This window comes from Apus apus, chromosome 7 (genome assembly GCF_020740795.1).
Source record: "Apus apus isolate bApuApu2 chromosome 7, bApuApu2.pri.cur, whole genome shotgun sequence".
Classification (NCBI taxonomy): Eukaryota; Metazoa; Chordata; class Aves; order Apodiformes; family Apodidae; genus Apus; species Apus apus.
Genome location: NC_067288.1, coordinates 10983745 through 11009019, shown reverse-complemented (window position 1 = coordinate 11009019; position 25275 = coordinate 10983745). Strand labels below are relative to the sequence as shown.

At 36.2% G+C, this 25275-nt stretch overlaps 1 long non-coding RNA gene across 1 annotated transcript in view; it reads right to left on the bottom strand.

Moving 5' to 3' along the window:
* Window positions 1-23174: 23174 nt before the first annotated feature.
* The window catches only part of LOC127386912 (uncharacterized), a 69815-nt gene continuing 67714 nt past the window's right edge, over window positions 23175-25275 (bottom strand). The window contains exons 3-4 of the long non-coding RNA XR_007890014.1: window positions 24725-24791; window positions 23175-23209 (exon numbers count right to left, since the gene is read on the bottom strand). This is a non-coding gene — a long non-coding RNA (uncharacterized LOC127386912). The remainder of the gene's footprint in view (window positions 23210-24724; window positions 24792-25275) is intronic.

Below are 25275 nucleotides of genomic sequence, written 5' to 3'. Positions count from 1 at the left end.
TTGGGTCAACAGACCAGGACTGGATATGCTACATTTAGATAGTACATTTGCATCAAATATCAAAAAATGCTGGAAAGTGGAGAGTGATTTTATTTTCTGACTTTTTCCTACAGGGAAAGCAGAAAGGCTGTATAGACTCTTGGCTTTTGTCAGCTTTCTACAAGTTTTTACTTCAAAAATACTTCGTTATTTTGATCACAAGTCTCACTGTGTATTGTGATGAACTTCATCATGTTAGACATCATTCTCTATGCCTTTACTACATAAAAGTTGTTTCACCCAGGGAGCACAATCTTCCTGTACTGTGGCACAACAATGCTTCTGTTACAGCAGAATAAATTCTGTTTGGTTTGATGCTAAAAAAAAATAATTTGTGGTGTGCTGAACTATGCTTATGCTATTTTTAAATGTATTTAATAAAATTTTATTATTTGGTACTTTTACAGTTCGACTGGAGGGTTTGATTACAAGCCCAGCGAGTGACTGCAGGCCAGTGAAGACATGCAAGGGGAGAGGCTTACACTGTCAGGAGCTGGAACTGTGACTCTGTTTTGTAGTAATTAGCACTCGAGCAATGGTTTAATATTAGGTTAGAAATTCTATCTGTTCACAGTGAAATCAATCTAGAAAACAGCTGACAAGCAGCAAAGAGAAAGTAAGGGTGAAATGAGGAAAATCTGTATGACAATTTCTGAGCTTATGAACGTAGAGCCATTAGAAATCCTTATTGAAAACTTTATCAGGCACAAACATCTCTAATATTACTTACATATGCTATAGATGAAGAAGAAAAAGTTAAATTTGACTATGGCATAAGGAGATTTTAGGAGCATACATATATATTTTTGTTTAAAATTTTTATCTCTACATATCTCTATTACCTCTATGTTTTCCGAATAAATATTATGCCAAGGGACAGATCAATACTGCAAGTTCTAGTCTAGACTAGTCTATCGCTACAACTGCTGGCTAATTTCATTTGAATGCTACTCTGTCATCAGAGTATGGTTCAATTACAGTTATTTACATAAATATAGCTGTTGCCTGGCATTTAGAATAGTCTCGCCTTATGTTCAGCGATTTTTATTTTTCTGTCATATACTACTCTGTGTCCTTTCAGCTCCTCTCATGAATTACTGTAGCAAACTCACCACCAGCTCTTTCTGCTGCTTTTACTTCTAATTTTAACTCCAACTTTTACCTTTTGTTGCTCTTCACTGATCTGCATAGGCTGAATAGAAGTCATGATGCTTCTTCCTGCAAAAGCCCTATAGAATTAACCTTTCCACCCTACCCAGATTATTAACGACCATATCCATCCCTCTTCTTCTCAAACTGAAATCACTGTTATCTCCAGTCTGTGGTCATGGCATCTGAAACATTGTCTTTTAAAATTTGCTCAAGACACTATTTTGAAGTTCATAATCTTGTTTGTTTATTGGACTAGATAACACAGTTTACATCCCACTCGATCTCTGTTTATCCACTGTATAAAATAAATGTTTCTGGCCCTTGTTACATGGCCTCTCCAAGCTGATCCTCTGTTATTGTTTCTAGAACAACCTTTAATGCAGTGATACTAAAGATGCATGATCTGTTACTTTCTGCTTCTCTGAGAAATATCTTCAAAATTCTTTTATACCTAATAGTTTAAAGCTTTACAAAAGAGGAGTTTCTTTTCCCTTTATCCTCTTTCATGTCGCTCTCCTCTCACCTCTTCCAAAATGCAAACAGGAATCTGTTCACCAGGGTGAGAAGTATGACTGCTGCTGGATGGCCAAGAACTGAACACATCTAGTTTTCACAACTAACCCAGTCTTTCTACCCCAGCCATCTTCTCTGCCTTGCCAGCTTTTAGCTTTAAAACCCAGGCAGGAACTGTGATTTATAATATATTTATGCATCTCGTACCACTGCCTGGTATGTGCCCTGCTTGGTTTCCAATTGCAGTATCTTGTATAAATCCAGAATTGCTTTTTGTTTTAATTTTGCTACCCAGTGATGTATCAGCACTGTGAAGAGTTAAGTTCCAGAGTCTGTACCCATAAAATTCAAAGAGAACAGGGAAAATAAACACAGGCAGAAGAGAATGAACAAATACATACTGGAGATGGAATCAGAGGACAGAATTACCTCTTGACCTGCCATAATGAGAAGCTCCTGATGTAGGGGAAAGGAGTTTCTTTACATGGAATCTTACAGAAAGACAGAAGTTTGTCTACTTGCTAAATACAAAAGGTTAAGTATATATAGGATTAGCTAACACAAATTCCAAGACTAATTTAGATCTCCTGAAATAACTATTTGATCACAACATCACCCTCTTTTTATGTATTTGCCTAAATAGTAGTAACAATAAAGTCAGCAATAATTTAAAAACTCTTCTTGTCAGGATAGGATTTTATGCTCAATCCTGAGGAATGGCAGTTGAATACCCAAGTGAAGGGCATCCTTAAAAAAGCAATATCAATTAATTGATAAATAAAAGCTTTTTTTTTCCTTTTAGTTAGGAAAACTAAAATGTATCAAAGATTGAGAGAGTATTTTAGAAGGGAAAAAACTATAAACAATTGAAGATTAAAAATTACAGAAAAGAACCGCTTAAAGGAAAATATAGCTACTATAAAAGCTGAGTAAGAGAAAGGAAAAGAAAAAAATAATTTTTTATATATATATATATAGACACAGTAAGCTATTACAGCTCTCTTGGTTTACGGAAGGCTTAACTTTATTTCCAGTTTTGTCATCTGTCATTTTCATGGTGGATTTAGCCACTTTCAATAAAACATGAGACTGTTTTGCTGGCCCTTGACCAGGTGCAGCTGTTGCATTGGTACTTATGCCCCTGAGAAGAAAAAGTGCTGATGCTGAGGTTTGTGAACACTGCTCCTCTCAAGGTATCAGCATCTCCCTGCCCACAGAGGGGACAGCTGGGAGGCTTCATCATGTCAGTCATCAGCTCTTAGACAGAAAGAAAGTTTCAACTGTGGAAATTGCTATGCTGTCTTTGATTTCAGGAATTTTCTTAGACATTTCCTCTGCATTTTCTCTCAATTTAAAAATGAGACAAGAGGTGCTGCTGGAGTCAGCTCAGCAAAATGGGAAGGTGGAAATTCTTTTTCTTGCTAAACATTTATATACCCTCCTAGGACACACACCAACTCCTGGCAGGATAGTGCCAAGGGAGCTTATACCCATCAGCATTTTCCAGGATCTTCTGTCAGTCTCATAAGGTATAATGGGCTTCCCCAAGAATTAAATGGATATAGTCAGGCTGCTTTTCTTCTCTTTAGAAGTAGACAGTAATTTCAGAAATCTCGAAAGCATATTCCAATTTTTTATATTGTCAGCTACCTTGCTTTAGAGAAAATAACTTCTGTCAGAACCAAGAGGGTTTAAAGTTTTACCTATGAATGACTTTACACTTGACTTCAGTATTTTAAAATGTATATGACTCTAAGGTAAAAGACGTACAATCTTAAAATAATTACTAAGCCTTGTAGCCAAAAGGAAAAAAGTATTAGAATCAGGCTTCTGCACTGGACCTTTAGCCTATCAGAAATTACATCAGGCTCAGGTTTTCACACTGACCAGGGACACACTACAGCATGCTGAATAGGATTCTTTATCTAACAGTGACACCTGAGAGAGTTAAATTACAAAATATTTTTCAAGCCCAACTACAGGAAAAACTGCCTCCACTTGGGTTAGTCACAGTTCACAAGCAGAAGCAATTTTACCTATTTATACTTTCAGTGGCATCTTTTTTTTTTTCTTTTTTTTTTTTTTTTTAAAATTTAAACTGTCTCCTAGAGTTTTTGTCCTATGCTGTTGTTAGAAGCCTTACACTTTAAATGTCAAAGTCTACCAGGAATGAAAAAGTTCCTGTGGGAAGGTGACTCAACTCATGTGTTAATCACTAAAGAAAGAAGATAATAAGGAAAACTGTCACGTTTAGAGAAAAATAAATCTGGGGCTATTGATAAAATAAACGCTCAGTTCGAAAGTTCAGTCATAATCAATATAAAGGGACTGATCACACAGGCAAAGATAGGAGCATGAACAAGTGGCTCAGAGGGGCCACTAAAAGCAAGGAACAATGTTCATAAAGCAGACTGACATTAAATAGCAAATAACTATTAAACCAAATGATGAAGTATCTTCCTATGGGGTGTAATGAGGATTTCTTCTAAATTAAGAGTATTATTCTCATTACTCTTACAGGGGGTGGTGTTTAAAACAATCTAATATGTTAAAACAGCCACTCAGTGTTTCTCAAGGATGGATGAACCTAAGAAGTAAGACTCTTACAGGAAATTATTTGACTTAAGCAATACAACATCACTGAACAGAATATTCTTTTTCTAGAATTGATGACAATTTTTCCTATTAAGTCAATTCAAAAAACTACTGTTCTTCAGTTCTGCACAAACTGAAGCACAGACCTAAGTCTGTTCTCACAGTTAAGTAATTTAGTATTTATAATAGCTAGTTTCACTAAAGAATCTGCAGTATATTTTGGATTACTCTCTGACTTTGTTATTATGTAAATACATTCTAATGGTCTAGATTGGTTACATTTTTTGATTTACTGCTTACTCTCCATTTAATAAGCATTATTGCATTTAGAAGACTAGATATTTCACATCTATTAATAAGTATTTATTAATGGAAAATAGTACCTCTAATAAAAAATGGAGTGTCATATTTCAAATAACAATATAATACAGAGAAATATTTTAATGGACATTACTCATTAATAGAAGAATTTACCAAATCTTGACTATTATTATTAAATCCTAACTGATGCTAGTTAAGAAGATGAACTTCAATATCCAGTAGTATAATATTATACCATCATAACTCTTAGTAAATTCAGGCCAGTTTATTGTGGCTGTGCCAAGAGGCAGTGATACTAACTTACTAAGAGTAACACAAGCTACATTTGAATTTTATGCCTAAAATGTGAAAGTCAAAGCATCCCTGAACCTCCTCTTGATATCTGTCTCCCTCCCACGAGGGCTGAGAAGGCCTCCAAGATGTTTTGTAACCATAAATCTAAGATATTACTTAGATCTCACTGAGAACTTGGAGACCTAGTGAAAGTCACTTCTGTGGGTCTAGCCTTGTGTTTGAACATTTTACTGAGTGGAGAGCATTCCCTTTGTAATTTCCTGTAAGAAGACAATTCTGCATTCAGCCAACAATGGCTTCAGCCTGTTTTTCAGTTATACCAATACACATACACACATATAAATATATGGGATGCAAGAGGCAAGGCCAGTCTGGTGAGGGCTATAACTTCTTTTTCTGACCCAACCAGATCTACCAGAGTCTGCTTTCTAGAGCCCTCAGGCATCTGAGTGAACTGCCCATTCTAACAGTCATTGTATTCTAGACATCTGGCCCTTCTGCCACATTCTTTCCATCTTGCATCCTTTGTCTGCATGTTGGATACTTTCTAATACATGGGTGGAAAAGTTGCACAATGCACCTTAGCAAGGAAACAAACAGTGACCAACTCTTTGCTTGTTATTTCAGTTTGACCTTGGTCTTCATTTTAAAATTGCTATCTGGAAGGAACAGAAAAAAAAAAAAAAAGCCATTTGGAGACCTAGAATGTCCTGTATGTCACGATTCTTAAGCACAGTAGTGCAGTTTTTGCATTCAAAACACAAAATTGCACATTGTAAAAGAGAAAATGAAGGCAGAAACCTAGCTGCATCTTCTAATGCCTACCTTGCCATGATACACATTGACACACAGTAGCTGGGATAAATACCATGTTTTGCTTATATACCAACTACAAAGATTCACAGCCTCCAGATGTGGAATGTTTAGCAGCAGAGACATCATTTACACATAAAATGTACAAAAGCATGCTGTAAGCTATTAAACTTCCTGCTTCCCTCTCTCACCTTAGAGAGGTTTAAAAGGCTGATGATAGACATTTTACATCTTTTCATCGTTCATAAGGTAGCAGCATAGAAAACATCAGTATTTCCAGGTCCAGAACTCCTACAGTATTACAGACCACAGCACCACTCATTGGGTTCAAAACAAGTTCAAGCTTTCGACCTTTAAGAGTTTTGCTCCATCATATTGTAAGATGCTGGTTATTTGACATATCTTTTACTGAAGTATTGGAAACATACATTTAAGTGTTTGCCTTAAAACAAAGAGACAAAAAGGAATTTTTTGGCTGAATATGAAGTCTAGATCTGACCCCAACCTCAAAAAAACTCTCCCACGCTGATATAACATCCATTAATTCAGTATTTGCCAAAATATTTTACTTATAGCAAGTATGAAAGAACGTACCTGGACTATTCCCAAAGTCATTCCCAAAATTCATTGCACAAGCAGCACACAATAATGAATATAAATCTCCCCTAGATGGAACAGATAAAGTTCCTACTAGCCCTCTGTTACTTTGAGGAAAGAGGAGGAAGAAAGGGAATTTTAGTCACTGAACTCAGCTGTGGTCTGAAAAATTACCTCATCCATTGCCACTAATACAGGCTAACCAAGCAGAAGTAATTTTTTGGCCACTACTATTTAGTATTCCAGAGATCAAGGTCATGCTGCATCCACAGAACATCAACCAGATGTGTATTATTCTTCATGAGACATCCTAATTTTTATTCTGGAGGCATTAGCCACTAGTGGCCTATTAACAATTATATATTATAAGGTCTTTCATACATTTCTGTTATTCACAGCTCCTACAAACTGCCTTTGCACAATGTACTAATACATATGGTATAGGAAACTGACCTCTAAATAATAATAAATAGCTGTGTGGCAGATAAAAAGCAATTATCTCTGTAACTGCTTAGATATACCTAAGTAATTTTTAGCACTTAGAGTGTTGTTAATGATCTCTCTTGGTGTTTTAATACAGCAAATCCTGGCTAATCTATGCCCACTGCTTTGTGTTACAAATGCAAATGTATTTGTGTTGATATAAATACTAGACAAAATGAAATTCATGCCTTATTATTTTCAAGCTAATACATGCAAAGCTATTTGGATCTGTCATTTTCTTTCCTATGACCTAATTACAAAGCCATGAGGGATACAGAGAGGGAACAAAGTATTTGAGAAAACGGGATATACACTTTCCAGGGTTAGTCATGAATTCACTGGACTGCAGGAATAAAGATCATCAAGTCTAAAACACTCAGGTTAATAGTCACCACAAAGTGCAGAAATGATAAAAAAATCTATAACTACAAATGAAACAAGAATCCCAGGAAAGCAGTGTATCTGCCATGTAACTGAACCCATTTTGCATTGTTATTGGAATAACTAAGTCAAGCTCCTGTGCCACCACCGTTCTCCCTTGACTGCCCCCACACCCAACAGGACCTAACTTTGCTGCCACACTGACAAAAGTGGGAAAATGAGTCCTACTTCTAAAGAATCTGCCTCTCCTTAATGTTAACATGCAATTTATGAGACATTTTAGCTGTGATTCTCCTTTACAGATTTTTAAGTGCACCTGGAAATAAATTTTGTCCAAGTAATAAAGATAATCTCGGGTGGTTTGAAGAGGAGGAGGGTGAAAAGGAATAATAACATTTAGCATGATCAACTAGAGTAGCAGTTAAAAAAGTAGCATCATGGAAAAGGATCCATTAATATAAAATCTTACCTAGGGTGAAAAGGGTGAAATCTTTTCCATTATGCAGTCAGCATACTGTCTGATTCCTCAAAGCACATTGATTGAGGCTTAAAACTTCCCTAAATTCAGACAAAAAGGGGATACATTTTTTCAGTGTTCTGCATTCCAGTATACAACAGAGTAACTTTCACCTAACTTGCCACACAAATATTTAAGCTGTCGGTACAGAGTATAAAGTTATGGATGATTTTATTTTATTTCAAACTTCAGAAATTAGCATTGAAACTTTGCAGCTCCCAAGCAACTTGCTTCTACAGTAATAGAACTTCAAAACCCCATGAAAGGATATGTTTCAAATTGCCTGTTCAAATAAATTTATGTTTTTATTGTAGCTGCATATTGACTATTTCTACAATAACCTGAAGGCAGAAACAGTTTATTTATTCAAACTGCAAATGAAATTGGGCAAGAAAAGTAATTAGCAAGCAACAAAAAATAATGGAAAAAGCACCATAAAAGCAGTTGTGAATGTATGTGGGCTGTCAGATAGTTAGAAAAAATAAGAGCTTAAATTTAAAAAGATGAACTTTTTACATACAGAACGGACTATATACAGATTAACCATGAAGCTAATTTTGGAAAAAGCCCAGAAACCATAGTGCACTCTGCACATTGCCCAGCCTCTTCTCTTGCTTGTGAACTGAAATGTTAACTCAAGAATCAGAGGTAATCCCCATAGGGGATACACCCAAACAACACAAATATTATTTTTTTTCTAAAAACCCCCATATTTTCTGAAATACAGATTTTGTGGAGTCTTTCCCCCACCTCCCCTTTTTTTTTTTTTTTTTTTTTTTTTAAATATTAATAGGGTACATTTCTTGTCTGTGAAAATGAAGTCTACTTGGAACTATGCAGCTTCCCATGGGCTAAGGATCTGCTCCATTTTCCACACTTCTTTTCTCTCCTCTTACCTGTGCCCCTGTATACACTAATCCTTAGTTACAATCTTGTGCCAGCTTGGGCATGGTCGTGTTTCATATCTTGGAATTTCAGTTTTTTCCCTTTGATTTTCTTGACCTTCAGTTCCCACATTGTTTCCTAATGTCTCCACTATCCTAAGAAGGACTTCAATATCCTGACTAAACAATGGCTCCACAAGTTTCTAAATCAGCATTATGTCACAAGCTGGTTTTTATTTGGAAAAATGTCTGAGGGTAGTTTCATGTAGTAATGTTGCTTCCCCCTGTGTACAATCCAAGATCATTCTACTACCATTCTCTGCCATAAATGTTCAATCTCTTTCATTCTAGTTTCTACATCTGACCACTGCAGTCTCAGTTTTAATTGCCCATCAGCAGGTTAGCATTTCATGAGTCTGCAGGCCATGGGCTTTGATGCACTGGCCTCCTGGGGCTGCCATTCCTTTCCCAGCTCTGGCACTTGCATGAGGCTGCTGGACATGGCAAAACAGCCCCTCAGGCCAGCATCAGCCCAGAGAGCTCCCAGGGCCCTGCTCTACCAGGACAAAAGAAAGCACTAGCAATATAAGAATAAATCCTATTTTTTTCTAAACTATGCTAAGATCATCTCAAAAGACACTTTTGCTGTATGAGGACTCTCTCATTGTCCCTGGCCTTACAAAGTTACTAATTTATGGTTTTACACAAGCTTCCCTCTATCCCCAGGATGCAGTTCTATCTTTATAAATATTTTCCTACTGCTTAATGTAGCTATGAATTTTGCAATGCTTACGGTAAAAGCAGCAAGAAACAGCTGGATTATCAGTTTGGCAGTTCTTTTTTGCACGGTCACTTTGCTCTCCCTGTGAAAGAGAGTAAATAATGGCTATTACTATTTTAATGAATGTGCCCCCAGTGAGCATATAATAACAGTCCTAAAAATAAAAGGGTGAATTCTTATGCTTATTTTGGATATTTCTATTCATTTTAACTGAATGCTTTCGTACATTCTACCATATTTTACTAGGAAAGCATATAATTTTATTTTTTTAAAACCCCAAATAATGTAAAAGTCAAACTACAACCCTCTCCATGCATTTCTGAATTGTAAAGTCAGAGTTTACAATAAGTGCTAGGATTTATTTGAAAACCATTACAGGTCTTTCTGTATTTTTTATTTTTTTTTTTTTAATAAACACTACTCTTGCAATCAGATGTGAATCAATGTTCAAAGTCTTGAAAATCTGGAATCATGTATGTGAAACAAGAGGACAAAAAAAGATCAAGAAATGTTTGCTTCTGATATTTTCTATGACATCAGTAGTTGCAGTTCAGTGACTAGCCATTTGTCTACACGACCCTTTCACTCCTAAAAAAAAAAAGCAGACTTACAAGCAGACTTACATTTTTCAAAAGGGCCGCCCAGTTATCCTCACACCATGCAGCTGCTTTTGCTTCACAGATTGGCCTTAAAAGAAACAGAGAAGAAACTGGTTCTCTTTTCATTTGAAGCTTAACCAGATGTGGTCTAGGGAACAATTCATTCTCTCCAAACACTAACCTTACCACCACAAGAAAGAAACACCACTTTACCTTTCTTTTTCCAATAATAAGAAGCACAGCTAATTATCTGTAACTGCTGGATAAATGTCATTCTGCAGTGTTATAAAGTAGTTGGTGCTTGTCAAGGATGTCTCAAAGGCTAAGTTATTATTTACCTCAAAGTTCAAAGGGTATAAGGATATTTAGCTAGCATTATAGAGATGCTCTGACTGGAAGAACTAACAGCAAATTTACCACTCAGCTTCTCTTAATCCACAGTAAAATGTTTATTTCATTGGCCACCAGGAGGCATTTACTGCTAATTTTCTGTTACCTACCAACACTTAATTTTAACTTCTGCCACTAAGGTTTTTAAGGGCCTGATGAGTCACTAGCCAATTCCTGTAGTGGTAAATTGAGAGATGGGGGCTGTTTCAGGGTATTCATGGCAGTAAAGCAATTCACAATTGTATTAATAAGCTCATCTAGTTTTGTTGACACAGGTAACTTTAGAGGGCAAGAGGTTTTCAAAACAAGATTCAAGATAGGAATTAAGTTCAGAAACACTTAAAATACAAAAAAATATTAAACTTCTGGCTGATTTAGGACCAAATGCTAACACCTGTACTCCAATTTAGCATTTTCAATCAGGTGGATAAAAGCATTAATAAGTCTCTAAGTGGTGATAATGAATACAATCAAGCCATCTCAGAGAATTACACTTCTGAATAAATGCTAATTATATGATTAGAGCATCACAGTAAACTTATTTAATGTCAATGTCACTACTGTATTATGAACACAACTAAGTTTTAAAGTTTTGTTTAAACGTACATGCTAGAGGTACTGCATATACAGTATGCCATTATCAAACTAAAAATCACATAATTGCCTCAGGATAAGATGCTTAAATTATGACAGAGTTGGTGTGTCAACTATTACAGGAGCTTGACCCATACACATTGATGGGCCTGGATGCCATCCACCCACGGGTGCTGAGGCAGCTGGTTGATGTTATTGCAAAGCTGCTCTCCATGATCTTTGAGAAGTCCTGGAGATCAGGAGACGTCTCTGAAGACTAGAAGAAGGATAATGTCATCCCCACCTATAAGAAGATTTTCAAAGCAGGACCAAGGTAAATACAGACCCATTAGCCTCACTTCAGTCCCTGGAAAGGTCATGGAGCAAATCCTCCTGGGGACAGTCATAAGTCAGTTGAAGCATGTGATTGGAAAAAGCCAACATGGATTTACAAGCGGCAAATCATGGTTGACAAACCTGATCACCCTCTATGACAAAGTAAACTGCTCAGTTGATGCAGGGTCAGAGGTGGACATCATCTACCTGGACTTCTCCAATGCTTTTGATATGGTCCTCCATAGCCTCCTCCTGGAGAAACTGACTCGTTAAGTGGTCTGTGTGGTGGGTAGGGAACTGGCTGACAGATCATACCCAGAGGGTGATAGTAAATAGCTCCTCCTCAATCTGGCAACCAGTCACAAGTGGGGTCCCCCAGGGATTGATACTGGGCCCAATGCTGTTTAACATCTTCATAAGTGACCTGGATGCTGGGACCTGATGAAGTTTGCTGACAACACCAAGATGAGTGGAGAGGTTGACACTCCAGAAGCCACCCTCAGGCTGGAGGACTGGGCCAGCGGGAACCTTACGAATGGGAAGAAGTGTAAGGTCTTGCAGCTGGAAACACATGACCCAGGAGTGCAGTTCAGACTGGAATCCACCTGGCTGGAGAGCAGCCCTGTGGAAAGGGACCTGGGGGTCTTAGTGGATAACAGGCTCAACATGAGTGAGCAGTGTGCTGTAGCAGCAAAGAAAGCCACCAGGATGCTGGGCTGCATCAACAAGGGTTGAAGGTTTGACCAGCAGAGTTAAAGAAGTCACCATTCCACTCTGCTTGGTGCTTGTCTCACCACACCTGGAGTAACATATCCCCCCTCTACAAAAAGGAAGGAGACAGGCTGGAAACGGTCCAGAGAAAAGCCACAAGGATGATCAGAGGACTGGAGAACCGGCCATATGAGGAGAGGTTGTGAAAACTGGGATTGTTCAGCCTCGAGAAAGAAGACCTTGGGGAGACCTTATTACTATGTTCCAGTAGTTGAAGGGTGGCTACCAAGAAGATGGAGACTCCCTGTTTACAAGGAGTCACATGGAAAAGACAAGGAGTAATGGGCACAAGTTGCTCCTGGGGAGATTCCGATTGGACACAACAGGTAAATTTTTCACCATGAGGACAATAAAACATTGGAATAATCTCCCAAAGGAAGCTGTAGATTCCCACACGTTGGACAGTTTTAATTCTCAGCTTGACAGGATGTTGAGCCATCTCATATAAACTATAGTAGTACCTAGAAAACCTGGACCAGCTGATCTTTGAGGTCCATTCCAACCTGGCATTCTATGATTTTGCTTCCAAAATCTCTATAAATTTGAACAGTATTTTAAATAAATTTTTACATGTGCACTCTCAGTGTAATATAATGGGCAAATCTTGCACTGTGTGACTTGTTAGAAGATTAGAAACCATGTCTAAAATGCTTCAGTTTGCTTTTACTGGGGTTGTGCAGTGTTTGAAGACTAACTAGTGACATTCTACCCAGTCAACCAATACATTCCAATGCAGTGGCATAACATATTTTGTCTGGTTGGCAACCAGGCCTCTCAGGTAAAGACCACTGATATTCAAGAGGGTCTGAGTTCAGGGAACTATTATGGGTGTAAGTCCATAGTACTCCTGAATATACAGCATTTTGGAGTTGTCCTGCTCAGATTCTTCCTTGCATAACCTCAAAACATACTGCAGAAGAGACTGCTCCCCTAGAAAACAAAATGCTAGGAGTTCTACTTTATTATATTTTATTGACCTTGGTGAAAAATACTGCTCAAGAAAGCTATCAGGAAATTCTCTGAAGCCTCATTTGAATGAAAGACTCATTCAAAAAGAAATAGAATTATTAGGTAGAAACCATCCATCTAAAAGCAGAAGGGATAAAACTAACAACTTCAATTCCTCCCAGAGAATAACAAAATTCCTTTATTAGACAAAAGAGAGAGGCAACACTTAAAAAGGTCTATACATTAAATCACAGGAGCAGCCTGAAGTAGTCAAGACAGCAAGGACCCATGGGTCAGCAGATAAGTATTTTGAGCAGGGATCTTTGTTAAATTCAAAGCATTTTAATTTTAGTTCACTTTCAAATGAAAATAGTAATAGAAACATATCCTTTCATGTCACATAGATAGCAAAGATATCTATTTACTCACCTCACTTCTATTTGAACAGTGAAATCCATAGGCTTGGGACTCAGCCGCCCTCTGTCTGTAAAGGTCAGAAGCAGTAAGACAGGATCTAGAGAGGCAGAACTGAGGAAAATTTTGCATACAAGACCAAATAATACTTTCCATTATTTCATGCATTTTACCAACTCCTGCAGCAAAACCTACAATCTTGAAGCTGCAGAGAGAGTCCTTACCTTTGGGAATCATTGTAGGAAAACACAATTTCAAATAATGTGATATTGCTCATGCAAGCTGAGAGACACACATATTAAAACTATTTCTCCAAGTAACATACAATAGGGACTTCAAGGTTTGTAGGCTTTTTACAGAAAACTTGTGTTACGATTATTATCTGATTATTATCTCATCCAAGTTGGCCAACTAACAACAACAGAGCATAAAGGAACAGTATCGTGCCATGGGAGCAGTATGAATGAATGACAGCATAATATAGCATTTCCCCTTAAAATAGTTCTCTATAGCTAGTTCTCTACTGTGCAGACAAAACCAGCAAAATCTTAAACAAACAAGTAACTATCATTTGTCATGACTGCCAGGAGTCATTACCGGATTTAAAAAAAAAAAAAAAAAAAAAGGCTTTATTTAAAGTTCAGATGTTCTGAACAAAACTTAAGCAAATGTCTACATTGTCTACATATTCTCAAAAATACTTACCTAAAGTGCTCCTAAGACTAAAGCACCCTATGTCAAATAAAGAGAAAAAACATCCTTTAGTATGAGTTTATTGAAATACATTAAGAGCAGCAACACATTTTACTATTGTTTCCTTAACCCTTTTAAAAACAGTGTCCTTGTTATGCTTTACTTTTGTTGTAGCTCTCAGTGGAACAACTGATGATAATTTCTTAGAACAGACATCTATGAAAACACACAAGGTATTTGCCTTTACTGAGATTTTGTCTTGCCAATAGTGCTCTATATTCCTGCAAGTACACTCAGTGGGGCAAATTTCACATTGAATTCCCATTCAATAAGAAGAAATGCACAGAGATATACTGAGGTATTTTGGTTTATATCACTGAAACAAAGGGAAATAATTGGCACCATCTTTTCTTTTGGAAGAAACAATGCTTCACTCACTTTAAAAGGCTGAAATTCACACTGTCAAGAACATAACAAAGTAGAGTGGAATATGTAAACAGGACAAGGGGAAGCCCCTACCAATTAATTTGCCTGACAATGAGAAACAACTTGTCCTAGGAAGTACAGAGACATACTACACCACATGAACCCCTGTAGAATAAGGATGAATTCTATTACAGAGAATCATAAAACGGTTTGGGTTGGAAGGGACCTTAAAGATCATCTAGTTCCAACCCCCTTGCATGGGCAGGAACACGTCCTGCTAGACTAGGTTGCTCCAAACCAAATCCAACCTGGCCTTGAACACGTCCAGGGATGGGGCATCCAAAGCTTTGCTGAGCAACCTGTCTCAGTGTCTCACCACCCTCCTAGTGAAGAATTTCTCCCTAATGTCTAAAATAAATCTAGCCTCTTTCAGCTTAAAATTGCTATATAGTCTATTATTAGCTCTTAGTGCACAGGATGTGTCAGGGAGCAGGAGGTAAACTTCATTTTCATATTCCATATGAGACCTTCTAGCACCCAATTCTAATAATTTTCTGGCACACCAGAACATTGGGAAATAGATGAACTCTTTTTCTTGCCTCTGGTCTTCCAAACTGGTAAGGATTATAAAGTTTAATACCCTGCCACATGACAGGCTTGATGTTCAGTGATTAGTCACCACTAAGCAAAAACATGGAAGTGAGATGTAAAATGCAGCTCTCATTGTTTGTATTTAAATTCTGCTGGGAAGTAAGAAAAAGCCTGTTATGAAAAACACATTAATGAATGATATTTATACAGTTAGGAGATTTTTTTCTTTTCTGAACTAACAAAGCATACTTGAAATAAAAAGACCCAGGTGGAAGCTACAATAGAGTCAAGTTTAAAGGTATGAAAATAGTGACACATGAAATAACGAGAAAGTATCCAAAGCTGAATGAATTTTCAAAGAAAAAAATAAAGTCATTAAGATAAAATTAAAATCAGGAGGAAAAGAATAGCCTGAATAAAATAGACTTAATCATAAGGTTGATTGAGATGTCCATGAAAGTTGATAAGGGGTGGCAATAGGCTTTATAAGTAAATTAGGTATAATAAAAAGGTGTTAATTTTTAATGAGATGAGCTCTCATTAGAGACTGAAAAGAAATCTAGACTTAAAGTTCTACATTTCATTTATAAAGGTTTAAGAATTTCATCTGAACCTGTGTCATTTTTACAAGATATTTTTTGTGATTTCAAGGAGGTCTGCTGGCTCAGTACGTTTGTAAAGCAGTCATAGAAAAGTAAGGCATTTCCTACTGTTTTCTGATAGCCACTAAAGGCATCATGAATAGAATTTTATTTCTTAAAGATCATGTAGATATATATTTCCGTATACTTGGACAGTAAATGTTATCTGTACAACAGTGATGTTCAATTGCTGAGCCAGTTCCACAAAGGAATTTTAGCATTTTTTAAAGAAAAGGGAGGACAATAAAAAAGCACCCACTGCTCCATGCCTGAAAGAATCCTATTGCAGGGGAGGATTTAATATTGAAGACTACAAATCTAATGTGAAAGACAAAAAGGCTGCATGATCTATCAGAGATGGAAGCTGCCATTTCCAGTAGCACAACCTACCACCACAGTCAGTGACTGTGCCTGCCAGAAGAGTCTGTGAATCCCATGCTACAGCAAATAGCAGTACAGACAGCAGTAAGGTTGCTACAGCTATAGTTAATAGTGAGCTGAGCTTCAGTACTCGATACTAAGGACTTCCTGTTGTCTGCCCCTCTTTTTTTAGCTTTATACCTCAATTCTTAATAAACACACAAACAGAACTTACCAGTAGACATCAGTACTCACAGTAGCGCAGAATGCTTCACGAGAAGTGATGCCTTTGGAAGCCATTTGTAGTTCATTTCCTCACTTAGGACAGAGAAGAGCCTGGAAAGGCTTTCTTCCCATATTACTGTAGCAAAAATACTGCAGGAGGAGAAAAAAGCATTATATTAACATTCTGAAGAGAGAATGGGATTTATAGCCTAAGCAACTCATACAAATGTTAAATCTCACAGAAAAATATTTAGTAATTGACTTGAGTCTATTCCTACAGCATTCATAGTAGTTATGGACATGGCTTTGAAGTTATAGCATATGCAGTGAGAATAGGTATAGATTTCAGCACACTGCACCAAAGCAGACGTCCACCGTATCCTTCTACAGAGATGAAAGATCTTGCCAACAGCACCGAAGTCTTGAAAAATTTAAAGAGCCATATTGTGAAAACACTTGATTGCTCTTGGTCAGAAACAGCCTTCACCATTTAAAAACATTTTTGCAGATTTTCTTTTTCCATATTCTATTCTTATCACATGCATTAGCTACTTTCTCACATGCTATGCTTTTTCATTACCTGTAACAGTGCTAGTATTCTAATGTCAAACAAAGATGTTTCTTCAAAAAAAGCAATAGCTATAGATATTATTAACAACACATTACATTGCACATTACAAAAACATTAGCACAATTGGTTTGCAGGAGTAGTCAGTATTAGTAACCCTAAAGGGATCTTTCATCAAAGCCTACTAAATCTTTACACGCAGATTAAATTACATGCAAATGTGTGTGCAGGTTTGCATGGCTGAAGATAATGTGTCTGTGTCACACATCCAGATCTTGGATTTTTCTGGAAGCATATTGGGTACATTGGAAGCCTTGGTCAAAACAGAAATACCTGGATATAAGTAGGTGTATTTTATCTCTCCATGTTTGTAATATGCCTGTTTTACTTAAGCATAACACCAGCCATTGTAGTCTGTCCTTTGGGGAGGTGCTACTGAATTATAATCTCCCATACACAATGCAGGATGAAGAGTTAATAGATTTGGAGTGAAATTTTTTTTCAGATTTATCTATATGTTAAGTCATAGATCAGCATGGAACAGGAGAATTATATTCTTCAAGTCATCCACAATAAAGTACAATAAACACAGTTTTGAGGTGTAAAAGTCAGTCTGGTAAAGAACACACAGAATAATTTCATTTTTTGAATACAATTTATGAAGGCAAATGTGTGATTTTAAAACTAAACCATGTAACTGTCCTTCTGCATGATGCATGGATGTGCACTAGGACTATGAATAGAACAAACAGTGAATAGCAAAGGCGGCCTTTATTACAGCCCTTCAAAGTTTCATCACACAAAAGGACTATATCACAGTACAAAATCTAAGTAATGCAAAGTAAGGCTGTTCAATTTTATCTTGTTCTTCTTCAGTAAATACTATTGGCCTCTGTATATTCATCTTACTGATTTTTTTTAATGATATGCATAGAAAAGTGATTCCCAAATGTTCACGCTGTCACTGGGACTAATAATTTTCTCCAATCTCTAGATTTTATACCTGGAGAAAACAGTTGCATCAATGACACTTTCCACTTAAGTGTATGTCCTGCAGATATTAAGAGGTACACGTTAATGGTCAGATAAGCCTTATAAATAGCAAAATGCTGCTTAAAACTAAATAACTAATTATCAATAAAGAAGCTAGAGTATAAATTTGCCTATTTAAAATTATTTCCTACAGCCAAATAAAATCCAATACTGAATTATTAGTTGCATTTTTTCCTAACTTCTTGAGTGAAAACTAGTTTATGTCTTACTTCTTACTGTCTCCTCCTTATGAGTCATTGCAATGCTCATACAAATGTAACTAAAACTAAGTCAACCCAGGAACACCTCAGACTTTCAAAATATTAGAAAATGTGGCTTTTTTGAATGTTAAATACTAAAAAGTCAGCAGAAATTAAATTTGAAGTATAGTGTGCATCCTTAAAATAAACAGTGTAGGAAGCTGTCTGAAAAGCAACTTGTTTCCAGATTACTAGAATATGCTCAGTTTTATTCAGAATACTTAAAGAATTGGCCAAAGTGATTTCTGAGTTCTGTCTAGTTATCTCTGAGGACTCACAAGATTGCCAGAAGACAGAAAATGGGAGAATAGAGTGCCTGTCTTAAAAGAAAAAAAACACAAAAAAACCCTGGAGGAAGCAAAAAATGAGAGAAAGCAAAGAAAAAAAAAAAATAGGCCAGACAGTTAACTTCAGTTTCCCTAACATTTCTGCAATAAATTACCCTCCTACTTGTAATCATCTAGAAGGTACTACAGAAAAATTGCATAGAAACAAAAAAGTCAAAGCAATTTAATTTCCTTTTCTAACAGCCTAGCGGATCTTCTGTGTTTAAGAGACAGGAAATAAATGCTCCTGCATCCTGATTTTAGGAAAGTCTTGACAGAATTTCACTTGACATCCTCATCAGGACTTGACAAGCACACTGGCCAGGTAAACCAGCAAAACAACATTTGCAGAAACTGGTTCAGTAATAACCATAGCCCAAAACTAGTTTTTCCTAGGTCATTACCAAAAGCAGAGGAAGCTTACCTGGCAGAAACCCCCCCTGGTTTGGATTTTTCCAGAATTTTCATTAGTATTACTAATGACTTAGCTAAGTGTGTACTTGCCAGACCTGAGGATGGCATGAGGTTGGGGAGGACTGCAAGTATATGGTAGAATTCCACATTATCTTTGAAATTTAGTGGTTGGCATAAATTGGGGTAAAAAATGAGCATAAGTGTAAAATATAATACATGAGGAGGGACATCAGCTGCACAAATAAATCACTGCATAGGTGATCTTAAAGTATTAGTAAGGGGAAACAATAACAGCAGTGGTGAGCACTCCCTTCTGAAAGCCTTGTTCATACTTCAAATCTGTAATAGCTAAACATACACTAAAAATCTAGCAGATGGGTACGGAGTAGTGCATGGGATGATAAAAAGAGCGGAAAAAACTCTTTTAATACTTTTGTAAATAATACTTTGATAGCTTATAGATGATTCACAACTCTTTCATTAAATAAATAAATAAATTAATACATTCTTCTGTTCTTTGTCAGTCAGTCACTCACTGCTTAATTAAAAGCTTGCTCATGTAGAAATTACTCTGATCTACAATGGCACACAAAATATAATGAGCAATGTTCCTCAGACTTCACAGATAAAATTACAAATATATGTAAAATACAGGAAAAAATATCTGAACATAGAGATGCATTACTATCACTTACTGAGGGAACGAATAAATGTATATTTTCCAGCAGAATGCTGCCAGAACTCAAAGAACAGCAATCATATTCATTCTAGAAACAACCACTGAAGAAAAAAAGCAAAGGAGCAAAAAAAGCATGAAAAGAATGGGAATATTGTATTCACTGGCTGGAATTATCATCAGCCATGGCAAAGATATTATCACCATGAGCCTGCTGGGTAAGTGGCATGTTATGCTTTGCATGCACCAATTGTGAGAAACAGATAGCTTGGAGATATTTAGAAATTATTTCATGCAAATGATCACAAGAAAGTAATCAACTTTATTCTCTAAGGTCTTTAATTTTTAGCTTATTTGCAGAGCAGCTGAAAGTACAGCATCTAATTGGATAGGCCTATGGTGAGTTCCTGAAAGTACTAGGACTTAGACACTCCTAGTCTCCAGTAATTATTTTTGCAACTTCCACCAATTTATGATTAGATGCAACAGTCTTCAACCAAATATAACTCCAGGATTAGAAAGGGCTGAAATCTGGAGCAAGAGTATTTTGCTCATGCCAACACTGCAAACATATTTTCTGCAGAAAGCAAACAGAAGAGTAAACCTGCAACAGTACAAGACCTCCTTTCCACCATCCTGTGAGATTCCTTCCATCCAAGTTTTCAGTTACTGGATTTTCATTCTTGACCACTACTTAGCAAAGTTAAATATTCACATCCCATGAATAAGGCTACTACATGCAACGATAACTGAGCTTCAGTTACTTGGCAGAACTATGTCCACTATACAGATCCAAATTAGTCCCTGACACTAAGTTCCGTTTCCTTTTCCTAGAAGGCTTTGGAAATTTTAAATATTTTCTCTGGCAAAGAGAAAAAAAGTTACTCTTTTGTCCCCCTATCAACAGATGAAGTTTCCCAACCATGTCTTCAAGCACCATAGCTATTTCTGAGTGTTCATCAGTAAGATCCAGAGAGGTTGTTTTCCTGATACCTTTTCTTTAGCTAACAGACTTAAAGGGTGCAACTATATTGGGAATTTCATCAGGGTCAGGAGACCATTTTTAAAGTGCCCCTACTTGCTATGCTACTTCTTTTGCATTATGAATTGGTGTCCTTTGATCAAATTAACATGACAAAAGGGCTCCAACTGCTACCTGGCATTCAGTCCACAATAACAGACTAAGCAAGACCAAAGCAAAAATCTCTAAAATGACACAGTGTGATGTCAGGTTCTGACCCATCTGGTCAGCTCTACAGACTAACAGGAGTTCACACAGATCTCCTTTGTTGAGGTCCTGCAAGTCACTAATGCAGACATAGTCATACAGTCCAGCATAGAAAATCTCACATAATTCATTAATAATTTTATGTCTTTAGTGTCATCCAGAGCAAAGTTGAATCTGAAGAAATTTTTGGAGTTCTATTGCTACAGACCACACAAGGAGAAAAACTCCAGCATTATCCAATAAACACCAAGACTTTCAACAATTTACTTACTGTCCACTCTGAGCTTTTCATCTGTTTCTCTGAAAGGTGCTTAAAATATCTTCAAATGTTTAACTTCTGGGAAAAAAGACAACAAATGTCTTGATAGAGAAATTATTTCTTAAGGAGTGGTTTTGTTGAGGTGATTTGGGTCCTGCTTATGAAAAACAGTTTCAATAAGAAAGGCAGCTACAGAAAATACATGTTGAAAAAAAGTTATCTATATTTCTTCACACTATAGAAGTTGTAAAATATTTAATTTTATTCATCTGATTTTGGGCATAACAATTGATCTGCAGCCAACAGAAGAGAAGTTTTTCAGTAAAATTCTGTCATTAAGTCTTCAAAACCTAGAAGAGTTCACTCTTTGTAAGAAACTGGTCAATGATCCATGAATTATGAAGGCACAAATGTTCTTGAATACAGTTAATTCCTACAATCTTTATTCTCTTATAATTGAACTAGATGTCATACTCTACAGATGGACCTTGTATGATTATAATGGAAGGCTTATAATATTCAGAGCAGCTATTCCATATACATGGAAAAAAAAAAAAATGAGGCTGAAAATGCATCTATGAGAAAAAAGGAAGAAAATACAAAAATCAGTGTCCAGTCAATCACTGCTGAAAAACCAAGGAACAAAACTCAGAAAAAAGAAAAGTTAGGCAAGGGACACACAAGATTTTAAAAACAAACAGCTAATTCTCAGCTTCACTGAAATAATGTAGAGTTTTGACATACATCTCAATTAATAGGGCTTCTAGATCATCTGCAGTCCACAAATTACTAATATTTCTTCAAACAATTTTCCTGGAGTTATTACCTACTGAACTACAGCATCATTATATTTATAAATGAGAACTTCCCACCAGAAATTGTGAAGCTAAAGACAAAAAGTAATCTTTTGATAAGTACATGTGGGATCGAGAGGGTATAAATGACCTTTCATCCCTGCATAAAAAGCTTAAAGAAATAGTCTGGTCAGGTCCTATAAGATTTTTCCTTTAGCTCCATGTAGTTTTTCCTGGGGTTTTAATTTGTTAATTTCCATGTGTACACATTATGGTTCACTCATTAGCTGGTTTACTAAGGTTAACTAAAGAATAATGTCTTTTTAAAAAATTACCCTGCACTAACATACTGCAGCTCAATAGTAGCAGAAGGTGTTTGGCTTCCTGCAGTGTCATTTAAAGACCTGTAGATATAGACACAATTTTAACCTACATCTTTATCCACTATTTTAATGTCAGCTTCCAGCCTCTTTTTTAGAATGTAGTGCTAATTAAATAACATAGAAATGCTAAATAAAGTTTATTACTGGATTTATTCACATATAAAAAAATCCAAGTCTTCTTATTTTCAGTTTGAGAACTGTAACATGAAGAAATTTCAGTCTTAGTCATTATTTTTTAAAAAAACAAAACACACACACACAAAAATCACCATTTATAAAAAGCTTTAACTCACAAGAAAAATATCACAACTATCAAAGAATTAAAAGGGGACAGTGTCTCCATTCAACTTATTTGGATAACTTTGCATTTCCAATCTTTTTATCCTTTTTTTTTAAAAAAAAAAAGTTCGTAATTTTGTAAGTTTGACTCAGAACATCCAGGCTAATATTGTGCTCATAAACACACAAAAATGCAGTATTTTCTATTTTTTTTCCCTTTTAATTACCAGAAAGATAAGTATAATTCTAGATTCAGATCTCTGCATGTAATAACTTTTCATTCCAGTTTCAATAAAAACCAGCAAGAGAAATATGTAAGACTGGACTATGCAGTATCTTATAGATCATGAATTAATTTCAAGATTACAGATAATTTTGACATAGGCAAATCAAAGGTGAATATACACTGAAATGAAAACAATTAAACAGCATTACATCAATAGAAAGCCTATTTTCTTTGTTATAAACAGTTTTTATCAGGGAAAAATTTCACCATATGTTTTGGTAAGTATTCTGCAAAAGGAATTTTAAAAAAAATGTTTGTGGAAAGTTTAATGGCTGTTTGCTTACCAGGTCCTTAGCTGAAGGGATGCTGGTGAGATGACAAATGCTTTTTGCCTTAACTTTATGTTACTTGCATCTTGTTTCTAATTCTACAACAAATAAAAGGTATATAAAACTTTCCTGGGGCAACTGGCATCCCATTGCAACTTTTTTGGCAGATTAGAAACTGCTAGACAAGTCAAAATATTGTTTGTCTTACACAGGGAAATGCCTTTCCTCTCAGGAATAGCAAAGGCTTCCATTTGGATTAGAGGAAAAACGTAAGCCATAAACCTGCACAAAATAACCTGCAGTAGATGCACACAAGCAGGCCAGTTAACCATCTGAATGCATAAGAAATGGACGTACACTGAAATGTAAGTAGATACGTGAAAATCCAGTTCATTCACATTATTTAGGAACTCCCCTGTGTGTACAGCTTTTTTTTCTTTTTTTTTTAATGCTAATAGCTACACTTGCCACAACTCATGCGTGTATTCCCGTATCAACAGCATCTGGCCTTCAAGGATTGGGATGGCAACTGGTCAGGCTGTGGAACAACATGTGCAAAGTGCTCAGTGCAGTTCATTAAGTTGCAGGTACACTAATGTAAGAATTATTTCCCTGATGGGCAACATTGCACATAGACTCCAAATAACTGCCACTGACATTTTGTAACCTCAGTGTGGAAAGACATGATACTTACTGTATATGGAATGTTACCAGTCCTTGGCTGACATTCACCACAGCCTTGGACACAAACAAACCAAGGAACAGCAGATGTAATATACTAGCATATCTAAATACTAACATTTTGTGCCAGTTTTTAATTTTTATAAAATAATTGCATATTTTGCAGGACATCAGTTACATCAAACTCACAAAACGATCAGGCTTATAAAATCACACAAGGTTGAAGAGCGGTATTTTGTCACTGGTTTTGTTAACAGTATAGAATATGTTCCCAAAGCAACCAAAATTCTATAATTTTAGTATTGTAGGCGTGCTTTTTGTGGCTTTTTGTTTGGTTAGTTAGTTGTTTGGGGTTTCTGTGTTGTGTTTTTTTTTGTTCTGTTCTGTTTTTTTTTACAGTCCCATATCCTGTTAAATTTTCAGTCTGTTGAATAAAAGATAAGCAACTGAAACTATGAAAGCAGACTGTGTCTTTAAGTTCTGCCTGGTGATTCACTGTATTTGAAAAATCACAGGAAATTGTGCTTATCTCTTACCTATGAGCCATTATCCTCGACGTATAAACTATTTGCTGGGAGTACAAGACTAACACATGTATCTGTCAACAAAATGAGTCACCTCTATACTCTTCTATATTTTCTTTAGTTGAAATCAATAAAGAAGAAATCAGAAACATCAGACACTGGAGGGCAGGAATGATGAAGTGCTTAACATTGGTCCTTGCTGTCTGTGTCCCAAGACAGTGGCTAGTTCACAACTATTTTACCAGTTTTCATATTTTACCTTTGTGTTTGTGAATCTTCTAGCCCTTCTAACATTTCACATGTTAAGACTTTTTTGTCTTTGTCATAAGGTTATGAACTATAATGTTGAAGCAGATTTTTAATTTATTGTTTAATGCTTTGCATAACACTAAGGTACAAACAACATACCTTCAAAGCATATCTCCCTTGGCACATCATCCATACACAAATCACACTGCAGGAAACAGAAACAACCCTGCAAGCAAAGCAGTGTTAATATTACTGTAACTAATATATATCATTTTAATTGACACATAAACGAAGGTTGAGTTATAATTACTTCACTGTGAAAACAATTATTGTAAATAATTTATATTTTTCTAGTAATTTAGAAGAGAATCTTTTATGACCTAAGTAAAAACCATGTTTGGCCATCCAGCATCAGTATCATATCACATAGAGGGGAGTGAAATATAAGTCAAAGTAGACAAAGCAGCAGCAAAATCACTAAGACTGTAAAGGCGACAAATTTTCCCCCTGCCAGAATGTACCTCCTGAGCACAGTCATCAGCTCTAGATATGTAATCCTCAAGTATTACTCATTGGTAGTGATGTGTACTACAGATGATTAACCTGGTAACAGATTATGACACCTAGTAAGGCACAGAGGTAAATTTTAAATTTACTAAGTGACTAAAACGTAATATTCACAGGAGATGAAAACTGCAGGCACCAAGATG